Below are 14,461 nucleotides of genomic sequence, written 5' to 3'. Positions count from 1 at the left end.
ATTTTTTCTGGGTATTATCCTCTCCCTCCCTAAATATATATAAATATATAATATATAAAATTGTATCTATAAAATTATATAAATTATATAACTATATCTAAAATTATTTATAACACCCAATGTTAAATATATAAATTCTAAGTTTTTTCTTATTCTGAGAGGAAAAGAGTATATGATGATGACTCAAGCAAAGCTGTAATATAAAGGAATAATTCAGCAAGGAGGCTGAATTGAAGTTGCACAAGCTTTTTTTTTTTTTTTCCCTTAAATTAATCTGATGCAGTATAATTGTCTGAAAATATCTAAAAGCTCAGCTGTGAGCTTTTATACACCCCGGAAGAAATGCCTTATATAATTTTTCACAGGAAAGTACTGAAGGCAAAATGCCAGCAATGATTGCATGAAGTACAAAGTAAATTTATTTCATCATAAGAAAATTGTAGATTAACATTTATACTTCCTTCTGGTTTTCTGCACTCTCTGCACTCTGGTATATCTATATTTCTTATCTATGGGTGTGGTGCATTTCCTACAGCAGGAAAAGTTCTTGAGGGTTTGGTGTCATGTGGCACAATTAGATATTCTCCTGCTACTTGGTTGCTGTGAATCACACCCTTAGGTCTGGAATACGGAACTGCAGGATTCCCAACCCCTCTTGCACATAGGGACAGCTTAAAGAGTGTAATTTTAGTATTGACAGAGTAAGATGAGCACCATCATCATTAAACACTCAGATATGAAATTACACGGGTACTTTACTTTTGAGTTTAGATTTTTTGCTCACTTCCCCTCCAACGTGAAGAAATAATTGTTTTTTTTAAGTTTTTTTTTTGGATGACATTTTTCACAAGCAGAAGCCAGCGAGGTTTCAGACATCAGCAGCTATGCAAACTGCTCTCCCCAAACAGGTTAATTTGGGAGGGCTTTGATGAGTGTCACATCTGAAGCCTCGCTGCTTTCAGTTTTACCCTGTCAGGGCTGGGGTGGGAGTGCTGGCTGAGAGCTGCCCAGAGAGCCAGAGCAGAAGGTGAGGGTGTGCCCTGGCTGGGAGCTGCCCGGGTGCCGGCGATCACCTGCGGCTGAAGTGAGTCTCGGATGGGAAGTAGGAAGTGCTGTGCTCACGCTTCCTGTACAAATAAATGCAGCTTTCCCACAGCCACTGCATGCGGGCTGTGAGGCGCCGGTAAGATATAATGGCAGCACGCACTTAATAGTAGGGAGGGGATGATTTCTCGGAGTGGCATAGGGGCTGGGAGACGAGCCCTGCTGCAGCCCTTACAAGTGTTCAGCTGTCAGAGAGCCAGGGACGAGGAAGGACGTGTGAGAGCAATCGGCTCCGCTCCTCGCTGCGAGCTCCGCGGCTCTGTGGCATCGTGGTTCTTTGGGAATGCCCGAGTCTGAGTGCAGCCACTGAAAAGTCACACAGCTGGCAGTGAGCGCTACTCTCCTTTCAAGGTATGTTGGAATACAGCTTTGTCTGTTTTAGAATACCCGCAAAGAACAGAAAGCCAGCATTTGCTTCTAATGGAAGAAAATGGAAAAGGCTTTTTTTTTTTTTTTTTTTTTTTTCCCCCAAGGTAAGGACTAGAATGGTTAAATAGCTAAAATAAATGTTATTTGTGGTTTGGCTAAAATCAAACTATGTGGTGCTTAGAGCTGAGGCAGAAGGAAAACTTGGTGTCCTGACTGTTAAAAGACTGAAAATAAATAGACGTCAAGTACTTCCCAAAAGGGTGAAATGACTTTTGTCAGTGTAACTTTTGGAGAAATATCTACGTGAAGTGTTTGAAAATGCTGCAGAATTAGGATATGTCTGGGTGAAAGGCAATTGCTAAAATGCCTTATGTTTTAGTTTAAATAGAAGAACTTCTTTCATACTGAAAAAGTACCTGATTAAGCTGGAGGAAGCCTGAGTTTAAAATGCTGATACTTCCTCCTGGTTTAAAGGCATTTCTTCTGCCACAGTTTCATGCAGCTGGTATCAGGAAGGAAAAAAGACGTTCATCTGTATTGTACATGTGTTAACTTCTAATCCGTGTTAATGTACACTTCTAATCTGATCAGGGTTTAGGGTTATGTCATTTATGTAAGCACATACAAAATCTGCCATACTTTAGTTTTCTAGTTTGCATTTAATTTTTTTTTGATGCTGAGAATAGACAACTGCATTTACTGGAATGTTTGCCCTGCTTTCTCATCATAAGGCTTTCTCAGTGCAAAGCAGCTTTAGTAATAAAGATCTTTCAGTCTAGTTTATTTTACAGCTCTGTATTTTCTGTAATACAAAAGCACTTTGCTTCCTAACTGCATGCAGCAATATCGAATGTCTTCCTTCAGAGAGCACTGTAAGTTGTAAAATATTTAGAATTACTATAGTAAAGAAAGCATTGCAGGGTGCTTTTGAATCCTCTTGGTCAATAGACACCGAATGCTTTAAAGAAGTAAATTTTAGCAGAGATACACAGGCTGTGACTGAAAATACCCCCATGCAGCTTTCCAAGTGCCTGTGAGCAGGCAGAGCAATCTGATATGTTTGGCTGCCCTCAGCCTGAAGGGCAAGCGGTCTCGGTTAAGGGCAGGCACTGGGTTTGGGATTCCAATATTTACGGAAACAGAAGTTTCAAAATCCTGTTCTTAAATATTTTTCAAAACAAGCAGATTGTCCTGATGCTTGTCCTGTATAGGACTTGTCTGTGCCTGAATGTGAGTGGGCGTCTGGGTTGTTGCTTTAACATGAAAGTGGCTGAAACACTTCCATCGATGAACATAAGCTATTTTGGAGAAAGAACTACACATTGATAAGGCTGCATGGCTGCAGTTATGCTGCTGAAAGTAATGCTTTAGATTATGGATTGAGAAGTGTGTGTTTGCAGAGTGTCTAAAGCTGTAGTAAAGTGGAGGTATTCTTTCAAAATAAACCAGAGCTACTCCAGAGCCAAACAAGTGTGATGACAATCAAACTCCTTTTCTCCCATGCATCTTACTGGCTGATGGGGGTATTTCACATAAAGTCCTGTCTGCTCACGTAAGGACACAGAAACCTCCCTAGGTTTCATGTGGAACTAGCATTTGGCAACCTGGAATAGTTTCTGTTCCCCATGCTGAGGTGTTTTCTGCATGCACCTCGCTGGTGGTTGTGGGCTTCTTTCCCACAGATGGGACATTTTGGTGATTCTGTTTGTGTGGTAGTATGCCTTGGGGCAAAAGTTAGCAGTATAAATAGCAAACAATATGGAGTTTTTTCTTTCTAGCTCGGTTTTTGGATTGCACTCTATTCTCTAAATGGTTCATAAGCTTTGTAGAAATAAATAGTGTGGAAGTGGTTGTCTGCCCTTTCCCTTTTGGTGGAGGAAAGTGTGTACTTGTCCATATTATTATTGTGAGTTTAAAATGCAACTGTGAGAATCAGCAAGCCACTCCGTAGGGAAACAAGCAGTGCTAATGCTTAACCTGGTTCACAGTTCATTAGTATGCCTCTGATATCATCTGTGATGTGAGCCTGAGCCCTGTGCCTGCAGTTCACCCTGTTCAGACCTTTCACTGACTGAGACCCAGTGGAGTGTGTTGCTTTGATGCAGCTTGAAAGAACTGCTACAGACTTGCTGTCCCTCTTCTGGAGTGGGGAGTTTTCTTGAATGTGCCTGTAACTTCACAGTGCCTATAGGTTGTACGTATCAGATCCATAAATATCCCCTGGGCTAGTAGTACTGTGATATCTGAGACCATAATTACAGCTCTGGGCCCATGGATATCTCAGGCACACGTGAACAAAATACTGTGGCAGGCTGCCAGTGTCGCTTTGAGCTGAGTCCATCAGACCTCCTTGCATATCCTAAAGCAGACTTTGCCTTCAGCTTTGTGAGGCTGAAAGTGATTCTGGAGCTGTGCTTTTCCTCTGGTACTTGCCCAGAGCTGGGTACATTTCCCTTCTCTTCCTCTGGTTTCTCCATGCCAAAGCGGAGCCCAGTATAATGCACTTCACAAATTGTCTTCTTTGCCCTTACATTCATTCCATTTGAAAACTAATCTTCTTTTGGTTTGCAAAAGGAAACATTGAAGAAAACAAGAAAGAACAGATCCAAAGGGAAAGATAGCAGTGATATTAAGCTCAGCCTATAGCATTCTGTATTTCTGCTGAAGCATATCTCAGCTGCAGTGCTAGACTATGAGCTTTCTCACTTGACAGAAGCACAGGTCTGAGGGCCATCGTACACTGCAAATTTACCTAGTCTTGGACAAACATTTACAGAGATGCTTGTGCCAAATAACTTTGTGCTGATCAGTAAGAAAATAGTGTTCAGTAATCGTTCTGTGTCTCTTCTAAATGGTTTCGGCTCAGTGGGAACCGAGTGGGCTTTGCATTCATAAAGTAGGTCACTGCTAGGAGATACTAAAACACTAAAAAAAAAAAAAAAATCTCAAATTACAAAGGTCCTTATCCTTCCCTTCCTGCTGAAGTAGAACTTTTCCAACTCCTAGTCTTCCAGGAGGAACAGAGGTGCCAAGTAGAAATTTTTAGGCTCTAGAGAATAACTAGGTTAATTGCATTGCAAACATACTTTCAAATAAAAATTCAGCTATGTAAAAAACCACTTTTTTTTTGGAGTTTCCTAGATTTCTTTGTGTGTATTGGTACTTGTGCACAATGACATATGTGTTTCTCATTTTTGGTTTCTTTTATTCTATTATAATAATGAAAAAATGTCATTAGTTACCCAAGATCTGGGTGGGTTTTTTTCTATATTTTTAGGAGTCTGCTCAGCCTTCAAGAGAAAACTCATAATATGTAGTTAGAAGGTCACCAGTTTACCTTTGGCTTTGAGTGTCCTTGGTTCCTGCAAGCACAGTTCCAGCTTTGGTTGAGTTTGGGCTAACTTAGCATCCCTGCTCCTTTTGAGTGAGTCAATATCTCTTTGGAGTCCCAAAGCCAGCCAGCCAGGCACAATGATTTAGGACACGTGAATCTGACTTTTGGGTCCATGCACACTAGAACAAATTCCCTGCATGGAGTTTCTTCCTGTGTGTTTCCCGAGCCTTTTGTAGACACAGTCATCAGGGGTACTCGTTATATGTGCTTTTTATTGCAAGGAGAGACAAGAGAGCATAGAATTGTGGAATGGCTTGGGTTGAAAGGGACCTTGATGGCTATCTAGTTCCAGCCTACCTGCCATGGGCAGGGACACTTTCCACTAGACCAGGTTGTTCATAGTCCTATTCAACCTGGCCTTCCAAGGATGAGACATCCACAGCTTCTCTAGGCAGTCTGTTCCAGTATCTCACTACCCCTCTGAGGAAAGAATTTATTCTTAACACCTAATGTAAATCTCCCCTCCTCTAGTTTAAAACCATTCCACTTGTTTGATCACTATCTGCCTGTGTAAAAATTACTTTTCCTTTTTTATAGACCCCCCTTTAGCTACTGGAATGACACACTGATGTGTTCCTGCAGCCTTCCCCTCTCCAGGCGGAACAATCCCAGCTTTCTCAGCCTGTCTTTGGAGCAGAGTTGCTCCAGTCCTCTGATCATCTTTGTTGCCCTTTTCTAGATGTGCTCTAAACAGGGCTATGTGCTTCCTGTGCTGAGACCACAGGGCTTGATTCAGAATTCCAGGTGGGGTCTCAGCAGAGTAGAGGGGCAGAATCCCCTCCCTTGATCTCCTGCCCACTTTGCTTTTGGTGCAGCTGAGGGTGTGGTTGGCATTTTGGACTGCAAGCACTGATGCTGTTGACTCGTGTCCAAGTTTTCATCCACGAGACCCGCCAAGTCCTTTTTGGCAGAGCAGCTCTCAGTGAGTTCTTCTTACATTCTGTACCCATGTCTGGGATTGGCCTGACCTAGGTGCAGCACTTTGCACTTGGACTTGCTGAACCATTTAGTTCTTATGCATTCACTTCTCTAGTTTGTCCAGATGCTGATTAGAAGACAGAATACATAATCACTTTTTATTAGAAGGAAAAATTACCATTTTACTGTCATGCTCATGCTTCTGCCCTTTAATTGAGACTGTCAGTATTTGTGTCTGTTGCAAGCTTTTCTGCCTTTTGCTTTGTTGTAAAAATGAGGAGAGGATGGAAAGTATAAGACATGAGTCATTACTCAAGGAGTGGACGTTGTTCTGGATATTTGACAGAGGCTTTGATGATATTCATGTTTGATTATACAAACTATTGAATTTTCGGATAGACAGGAATGAAACTTGCAGATCTGAAAACATGGATGTGTTCTATATGTTTGCAAAAAGGAAAAGTCATGGGCACAGAAGAGCTGTATCTGTTTCTGGGGACTGAAATGATTCCTTGAGGCTGCCTCTGCTTACACTCTTACATGCTGTATGTTGCTGTGGTGTAGGGGAGATTTCTTTGCACATGTATATATAGCTGCAAATAGTTCAAAATTCCACGCTCTAAATCCCTATGTACATAGAAGGAAAAACACATTTCATGACAACTAGCATCCAGGCTAAGCCATTGCATGCAAAGAAAATTCCAGAATTAAGTAGAAGCAGTGACACACAGGCTGGCACTGCTTATGTCTGAGCAGTAGATGAGAGAGTTCATATGTTCTGCCTGTGATTAATTTTTGAAGCATTTTGATGGAGGTGGGGAGATGATGAAGGAAAACAAGCCAGTCTTCCCCCCACCCCCTTCAAAAAAAAAAGAAGGTTACAGTGCTGTATCATTGGGGAAATGGAGCTGATCCTGTGGGCTGTTTACCATTGCAGTCACTGGAACATTTTTCACAGCAGCGGGCGCTCTGCCAACCACTGCTACTGGAACTTTTCCCCATGGGGTTTGCCCTTTTTAGGGCTAAGATAACATCCACGGGGCCAGCAATAACTTGCTTGCTGAAATTTTGCTCAATGGAGAAGATGCAATCTTGCACCCTCTTGACCTCTCCACAGTTGCCCTGTTGGTTTCAGTGGTGGAGATTCTTCATCACACTTTCCACAGAAAATCTGTGGGAAAGGCAATCATGCCCTTTGCCAGGAGTGAATTAGAAGCAACATACATGTACATAATTTAGACAATACTACTATGAGGATGTGTATTTTTAGTATTGGTCAATGTTTTTGTTGCAAATACCCAAGCAGTGTGCATGGCTTGAGCAATTTCAACCCCCTTGTTAACTTTGCTTATCACATTTTGGGAGGCTGGACCAACAAATTAAGGAAACACACACTTGTGAAGAGTAGAAAAAAGTCAGGAATTCTTGTCTTTTCTCCAAATTCCGTGACAATGAGGACAAAATGCCTATTTTGCCTATGGACATTAGTTGTCATGGTCATAATTAAAAGCTAGCAGAAAGTTTCTAGAAAGTTTTCTGTAAGACTGTAATCCTATAATATAACAAGTCTATGAGTTCTTTCAGTTCTACTTACTCATTTTTCTGAGAGTTTGGGAGGTGGGGCAGCTTCTTACAAAGATAAGCTCCCAGTTGCTTATCTTTGCACACATAATGCACAAGTCCATTGAAAAGCACTCCTTTGGAAACACTCCCCTTGGCAGGACTTGGACTGCATGGCTAAGATCATGTAGAGACTAGCCAATTGTTAGCAGAGGCTGAGGCACTTGAGGCTGAAATCTCTATGTTTACAGGTTGCTGTTCTCCCTTGTAATTATTTCTGCAATGAATGTTGAAATTTGGAATTGAAGTGAGGGAGTGATGAATGCAAACCTCTTACTGCGTTTGATGGACACTTCTGGTTTATTACATGTCTTATACTAACATCTGGATTTCTAAGTAGTTGCATCGAGCCCCTGAGAAACTTAATTGTGTTCCCTGTGCTTGGCACAGTACAGGCAGAAATCTTCTTGTGAATGCTTGGAGCCTGAAGCACAGAGAAAGAAGGGGATGTGGAAAATAGGGTGGGAGAGGGCAGAGCAGCGATGAGACATCGTTGTGTTGTGCGATAGACAGTGTCATCAGCCATACAGCTTTTTTACTCAGGTTTAAGCAAATGTCATATTTGTTGTACGCTGTTAATAAAATGCAGAGCAAAATAGATAATGTGTGTTAAAAATGTTTATTTATAAAAATGGGAATATGCAGTTGTTTTAAAAATACACGTCCGTTAAAGTTCATCAAGAGTGTGAGACTAACAGTGGTTGAAGGTATTTTTGCAATTCCAGCATAGTTCACATCTTCTGTTCAGTAGCATGTATGTGAGGTCTGTCAGAGGTTAGAGGTGCTCCAAATTCAAAGCCTGGGCACGTGGGGCTCCTCCACACTGGAGTAGTAGGCAATATGGAAGGAATTGCCTGCAGCAGAATTCCTCCCAGGATCTGTCTCCCAGCATGCTGGGCTCTTACCTTTTCCCATGCGTGGGCTGGGAAAGAGGGAGATGAGATGTGAATACTGAGAGGACAAGCAGAGAGATGCTAAGTCAGGGGACCGTTACTGGTGTTTACTTCTCCTTTTTTGCTTCTGCAGATCAGAGGCAGAGCTGGAACTTGTCCTTTCCTCACCTCCAGTTGCTTTTGGAAGGACTTGTTGAGGAGCTGGCAGAGGAGTGGTTTAGGGATACACTCTGACTAGTTTAACTACCAGTCATGAAAAACAGTAGTAATAGTTACTTCAGTAAATGTGTTTGGTTTCAAAACAGCCTCATGTCCGGGTCCAAACCTCTACTATTGTTTCTTGCCAATTTTCAGCACAGTCAGTAGCTGTTCATGTTGTTTTCTTAATGGCAAAGGCTTATGTTAGAGATAGTGACTTCCCCAAGGTCTAATTCTCAGATTTGACTTCCAGTCTTTGATTCACTGACTGTCCTTGTAGCTAAGACTTGAAAGTTACCACTGGGTAAGCTTTCTAAGTCATTGAGATACATTTGGATCAAGGGCAGTTTTCAATGTTTCAATTCTTTTATTTTGGTTACCTCAAATAGCATATTTATTGTATAATAATCAGCAGTGTATTTGGCTGTAAGATTAGATAGGGGCAGATTAAAATATTATATGTATTAGTTTTGTTCACTGAGCAGTCACACAAAAATCTGTATATGAGGAAAATCAACTTATTCTGTCGTTTCTGTTGATGTAAATCTAAAGTTGTTAAAAGTGCTTTTCAATGCTTGCAGAGAAAAAAGTCTGTAGGACCATATTCTTGCAAGTTTGCACTTTCTGTGGCTTAACAAAACTGCATGAGAGAGATGTTAAAGGTATCATCTTATTGCAAGCACTGAAAGAAACATTCTCAGGTCATCCCTTCTAAAAACAAACACACAGTCATTTTTTTTTTCCCAATAGTTGGCTTTCGGTACATTTTGCAGAATTCAGTGAAGGATCAGGTTCATTGTTCCTGTCAGCTGAGTTGTTCCTTGGCTTCTGACAAACTCTGCATTCTCCTCTTGACACTAGTAAGGTTCTTGCTGGCCCTTTGGAGGCCTGGCTTTGTGTCACGTCTCTATTTTGCCTTGACCTGCTTGCCTTGCAGCTGGGACACTGCTTGCTCCAGACACAGCTTTGGCAGTCTCCAGCCAGGGGAGCCCAAGAGTCCAGTTAGTTTCTTGTTAGAAGAAGAGTGCAAACTACAGTCACATGGAGCTGGTCTCTCTGTTTTCCACTGCTTTTCCATTGCTTTCACTTTAACAAAGTGTGTTTACAAGTCTCTCCTAAAAATCTTTTATGTTAGAAAAGGCTAGTGTTGCAAATGTCTTCTGAACAGACTAAACTGTAAACATTCCAGCTCAGGGATTTAGCATATCCCAAGGTTTTGTTATCTGATTAACAAAAATAAACATTTTTTTTCTGTGTCAAAGGCAAATTGTTACATCTGACTTTCTATTCCTGTTTTAGCAAAAACAGCTAGCCAAGTTATCAACCCATTTGACCTCTCCAAAGGTCAATTCCTTTTACTTAGTAAATTCCACAGTTACCAAAAGCCTTTATGTGGTCTGAAAGAAAGATCTGTCATTTGTCATTTTGAAGAATGTGTTTTTATTTAATAGTGGTATATTACTTCTTGTCAACAGGATGTTAAAAGTAAAGTACACCAAACTAGTTTGGGTGGAAATTCCTTGTAGCTTAGCATTAGCATATGTTGCATAGTGTCATTAAGAACAGAAGATGTTATTTAGAAAAGTTTTAGATTTTAATCTCAGACCTGGGAACTAGTACTTGGGATTCCACTTGGTATAATTTTGTTGTTTGAATATGTTTTGGAAATATTTGGAAATGTTTGATGCCAAAACCACTCTAGTTCTCTTCTCTGACTGCATTTTGTTTCACTGCATTTTGTGCTGATCAGCTTTGCTGAGCACTGTGACCAAGATGAGCATAAAACCTTAGGAGAATCCTGCTGTTGACCTCCTGCAGGACCAGGGGGTCACCTCACCATAACCCTGTTTCTGGGGCCAACACCAGGCACAGTAAGCCTGATACATCTGGGTCATCCTGAGATAGAAACCCACAGGCCTGCCCAGCACTCACATCCAGAGATCAGGTGCAGGAAGCTGTGGCTTGCCAGCCTGCCAGTGTTGATAGAGCTGTGTTCTGAACTTGGATATGTGCTGGTTTCAAGCACAGAACTGAGTGAAAGTGGTGGCTTCTGCAATATGGTCTGACCTCATCCCATGCGGAATGGCTTGCTCCCATCCTCATGGACTCCATGAGTATTGCCATTGTGTGGCTCCTTCAGTACTGGAAAGAGTTGAATACCATGTTTCGATTATGCCTTTCAGTTTAATAACAAGCTGAGTTATTTCTCTTTTAGTTGACATGTTTTTATCTTTAAGTGATCCAAAAGTGCTCTTCCTAGCTCCCTTCAGCTGTGAGTAGCAGCATTTATTTTTCACCATTATCTTGTAGATTCCCTGTTCTTGAACTCTCCTGCTTTTTAAGAGTGGAAGGGGAAATCCCCACTTTTTTCCCTTCTTACCTGTTCTCAACAGTATTGCAAGGAAATCTATAAAGGATTCCCATAACTGCAGAGTCACATCTGTTTCAGAAAAAAAGTACATATTCTGCTATATTCAGTTAATATCCATGGTCTTCTTGCAAAAAACCCTGCCTCCCTGAGGACATACTGACATAGGCTCACAAGAAGTTGCTGTGAAGAACTAGTGTTCTAAATGTTCAAAGTTATTCATATCTCACAGTATTGCAGTACTGTAGAGAAATTATCCAACAAGTGTATTCTCAAAGCTTTGTGGAGACTGATGTGCATGTGTTCTAGTGGTGTTCTGGTTTATTAGAATGTTTTGGAATGATTGGATGTATGTGATATTTGGGAAGCTGTTCAAAGTGTATTTTAAATATCCTAAAGTGCTGGTAAAAAAAATTATTGGCAGAAATCCAGATCATATTCTGAATTACTGTAGTCAGTCCCTTAACTCCCTTAATTTTTTTTTTCAATAGGCTTTCCACTCACTGCATTCCTTTAGAAGTATTTGACATATTTATTTTTTGGTTGCTAGCTTGATATGAAAATACTCCATATAGCTACTGCTTCTTGAACAGCAGCTCAGCAGCTCAAGGTTTTGGGGTTTTTTTCCGGGCATTCCAATGAAAACAAGTGAGAGAAATTGCCTTTGGTGTGTTCTCATCTACCAGCACATTTACTTAGGCTGCTTGTCCTTTAAACAAGTTTTCTGACAATAAAAATTTTACAGTGTAGAAAGCTGTCATGAAATATTATATGTCTGACTTTTCTTAAGCCTTGCTCAAAAAGAACAGATATTGAAATGCTTTTATTCTCTCTAATGCTTCGGCTTGGTAGCATATTATGGTAATCCAGAAATGGGTTCTCCTTGTACATGCATGTAATCAACTGCTTGCTGTTTTAAGGCTCAGATGTAATACAGTAATTTTGAATATATTAAAAATGTATTTAAAATGAGACCTTCTATTTGTGGATCTGGTTGCTTTTTTTGAGACCATGATTTCAGAAAATCTAAGTACTTGTTTAACTTCTTAATAACCTCATTTAAATAAAGCAGAACATTCAGGCTTTGATACACAGGAGCACTTAAACATATGATTAAATGTCATTATTGAAGATGAAGGCTTTTTAAAATTGTGGCTTTAATCATATGTTTTACAGCCTAATTGGATCACTGCCTGATAAGTAATGCTGTATGGACTGGATAGGTAGCTCTGTGTAGGCAGTGGAGAAATTAATGCACCAAGAGTTAGTGGTCTGTGTGTAAGACCACAGAAGCTGTAGTGCACTTGACTCGGGCTAATCCTCTGAGCAGAGATGCTGAGTTAAAAAAATCTGCCTTAGTAATGAATTTTGAATGACATTGTCTTGAGAGAGTTGGGACAGCTGAGGACTTGTAACCAAAAGTGGTAATGGCATTTCACTGAAATGGATAGAAGTGTGGGTTTCTGACAGTTGTCTTCACAAGTCCTAATTTCATAGCTCAGTTTATATCTTGTAATTTGACCCCATTATCTTAATACCACTCTCTTACATGTTTTAAATCTTTCTGTAATTACTCTTTTCCCCCAAGGACCTGATTTTTAGCATTGGTTTTGAACACTCATGTTTTTCAGGTAGTTTTCTTTTTCTATTTTGTTTATTAAGGAGGGAGCCTTGATTACAGGAAACAACAGAATCCTGAGTGAACAATGTCAAACGAGGTTTTTGCATAGCACTGAAGTAATTTCATAATGGGTGGATTACTTGAAAAATCTCTAGGGCATGAGAAAGAATTACTTGCAGTGCTTAAAAATGTGTCTTCAAGAGAGTTTAGTAAATACCTGGTACATTAAATAGGAGTGTAGCACACATGCTGTGAGTTTGTTTGATGGTAAATTCTTTCTTTTTTTTATTTTTTTTTTTTTTTTGTAAAAGAGAATTGCTGTGCTAGGTGTTAGACCCACATGTATCCTTATACCTTTTTTCAATCTCACCATGTTTATGCAAGTCCACATGCCTGGATGCTGGTTTATGGGTGTACTGGGGCAGAGGGGCCTCTCAGGTCTCACCCTGCCCACAGGATGGACATGCCAGCCCACAGGGGCAAACACATTAAGGACCCTTTTTGTTCTATTAATGTTTCCTGGAGCAATGTGTCTCATACCTGTGCGTTTCTTGGCTTCCTTCTACTTGCAGCTTGACTAACTTCAGCAGAATTTTTTGTAAGCAAAGGACTTGAAGTAGCTTCTCCAAGAGCTCTGGTTTTTTTGCAATTGGATACAGCATGTGAAAAATGAAAGCATAACTTGTGGTGCTAAACATACTCCATTCATTCTCTTCAGCTTCGGTGCAGGAGGCTTTAATGAATTCTGTGTGATGTTTCTAAGTGGTGAAAGTCACATTCAGACACATTTTTTTTAGCTAAATACAGTGACTTGGTTGCAGGCATATCGACAATGTCCAGCTCAGGAGACTACCTGGCTTGTTTTCTCTATTGCATATACAGAGTAACTTCTGTTCTTGGGTAGTAGTCATGGTTTGAGGCAGCTGGGCAGGCTCAGGTGAGCCTTTGTGTGACTGTAACAAGGATGTTACCTTAAAATTCCTGCTTATAGGAAATGTTTGAGCAGTAGGTTACATCAATTTTTGATACTTCTATGGAGCTGGGGTGGCTTGGCTTTGGATACTCCCAGACACTCACCCAGCTGCTCTCTCACTCCCATCACAGGGAGTTAGTAGTTTCCACTTTGGGATGCTAATGCCAGGATTTGCAATGGGTACCTCTCTAGAAGCAGGTATTACAGATATTTGCTGTTAGGAAGTAATTTTCAAGGTTAGACATCAGACACTCTAATGTCAGGAGGCCCTGAAGTCAGACAAGTTCTGCATTCCTTCCTCCAGTGCTTTTCTTCTGATTTTCGTACTTCACTCAAAAGCTCCATACTTTCGTGTTAGTGTTTCTGCTTGTCCTTACCCTTCTCAGCCCTTCTGCTTTGAGCACACTCTAATGTTTGTTGTCTTATGGGCAGTGTTGAGATGTTCCAGTGCTACAAGAAAGTACAAAGCTTTGTCACCTCCCAGAGACAAAGGGAAAGTGTCCGCAGGCAGATGAGTGAAATGGAAACGTTGACAGGTGTGAGCGCTTGGCGAGCTGTGGTCCTGGTGACTGTGCAGTTTGCACCCCACACTAGCTCGCTCACATTTATTCAGACTTTCTGGTCCTGCCTTGTCCTGTGCCATCAGCACCGTCAGGGTCACAGCCAGGGAAGTATGAGTGTTCTTATGAGCTGAGCAGCATACAATTTGAGGAAAGATGTCCAATTTCCTGGAAATCCTGTGCAATGTGAAAGGGGTATGATCTGCGTGTGTGTACGTGGCTGATAGAAGTAGATCCAAAAAAATGGATCTTTGAGTTCCTGAGTGTTGACGCATGCCAGGGCCAGTTTGACCCTTCCTTGCCATGATTCACGCTGGTGCAGGATTCAGACCAGTATATTTCTCTGGATTAGAATGCTCTCAAGAAGTCTTTGTCTGTATTCCACGACGTCTCATGGAGCCTGTGCTGCTGTTCAGTGGAGGTTTTTTTGCAGAGTTGAGGTG

At 41.0% G+C, this 14,461-nt stretch overlaps 1 protein-coding gene across 1 annotated transcript in view; it reads left to right on the top strand.

Annotated features, from left to right (window-relative positions):
- Positions 1 to 900: 900 nt before the first annotated feature.
- Positions 901 to 14,461, top strand: part of RNF144B (ring finger protein 144B) — a 53,924-nt gene continuing 40,363 nt past the window's right edge. Inside the window, exon 1 of the mRNA XM_036407004.1 lies at positions 901 to 1,455. The gene's annotated coding sequence lies outside the window, so the exon portion shown is untranslated. The remainder of the gene's footprint in view (positions 1,456 to 14,461) is intronic.

The sequence above is a fragment of the Molothrus ater genome, chromosome 1 (genome assembly GCF_012460135.2).
Source record: "Molothrus ater isolate BHLD 08-10-18 breed brown headed cowbird chromosome 1, BPBGC_Mater_1.1, whole genome shotgun sequence".
Lineage (NCBI taxonomy): Eukaryota > Metazoa > Chordata > Aves > Passeriformes > Icteridae > Molothrus > Molothrus ater.
This window is presented reverse-complemented; position numbering and strand designations above follow the sequence as displayed.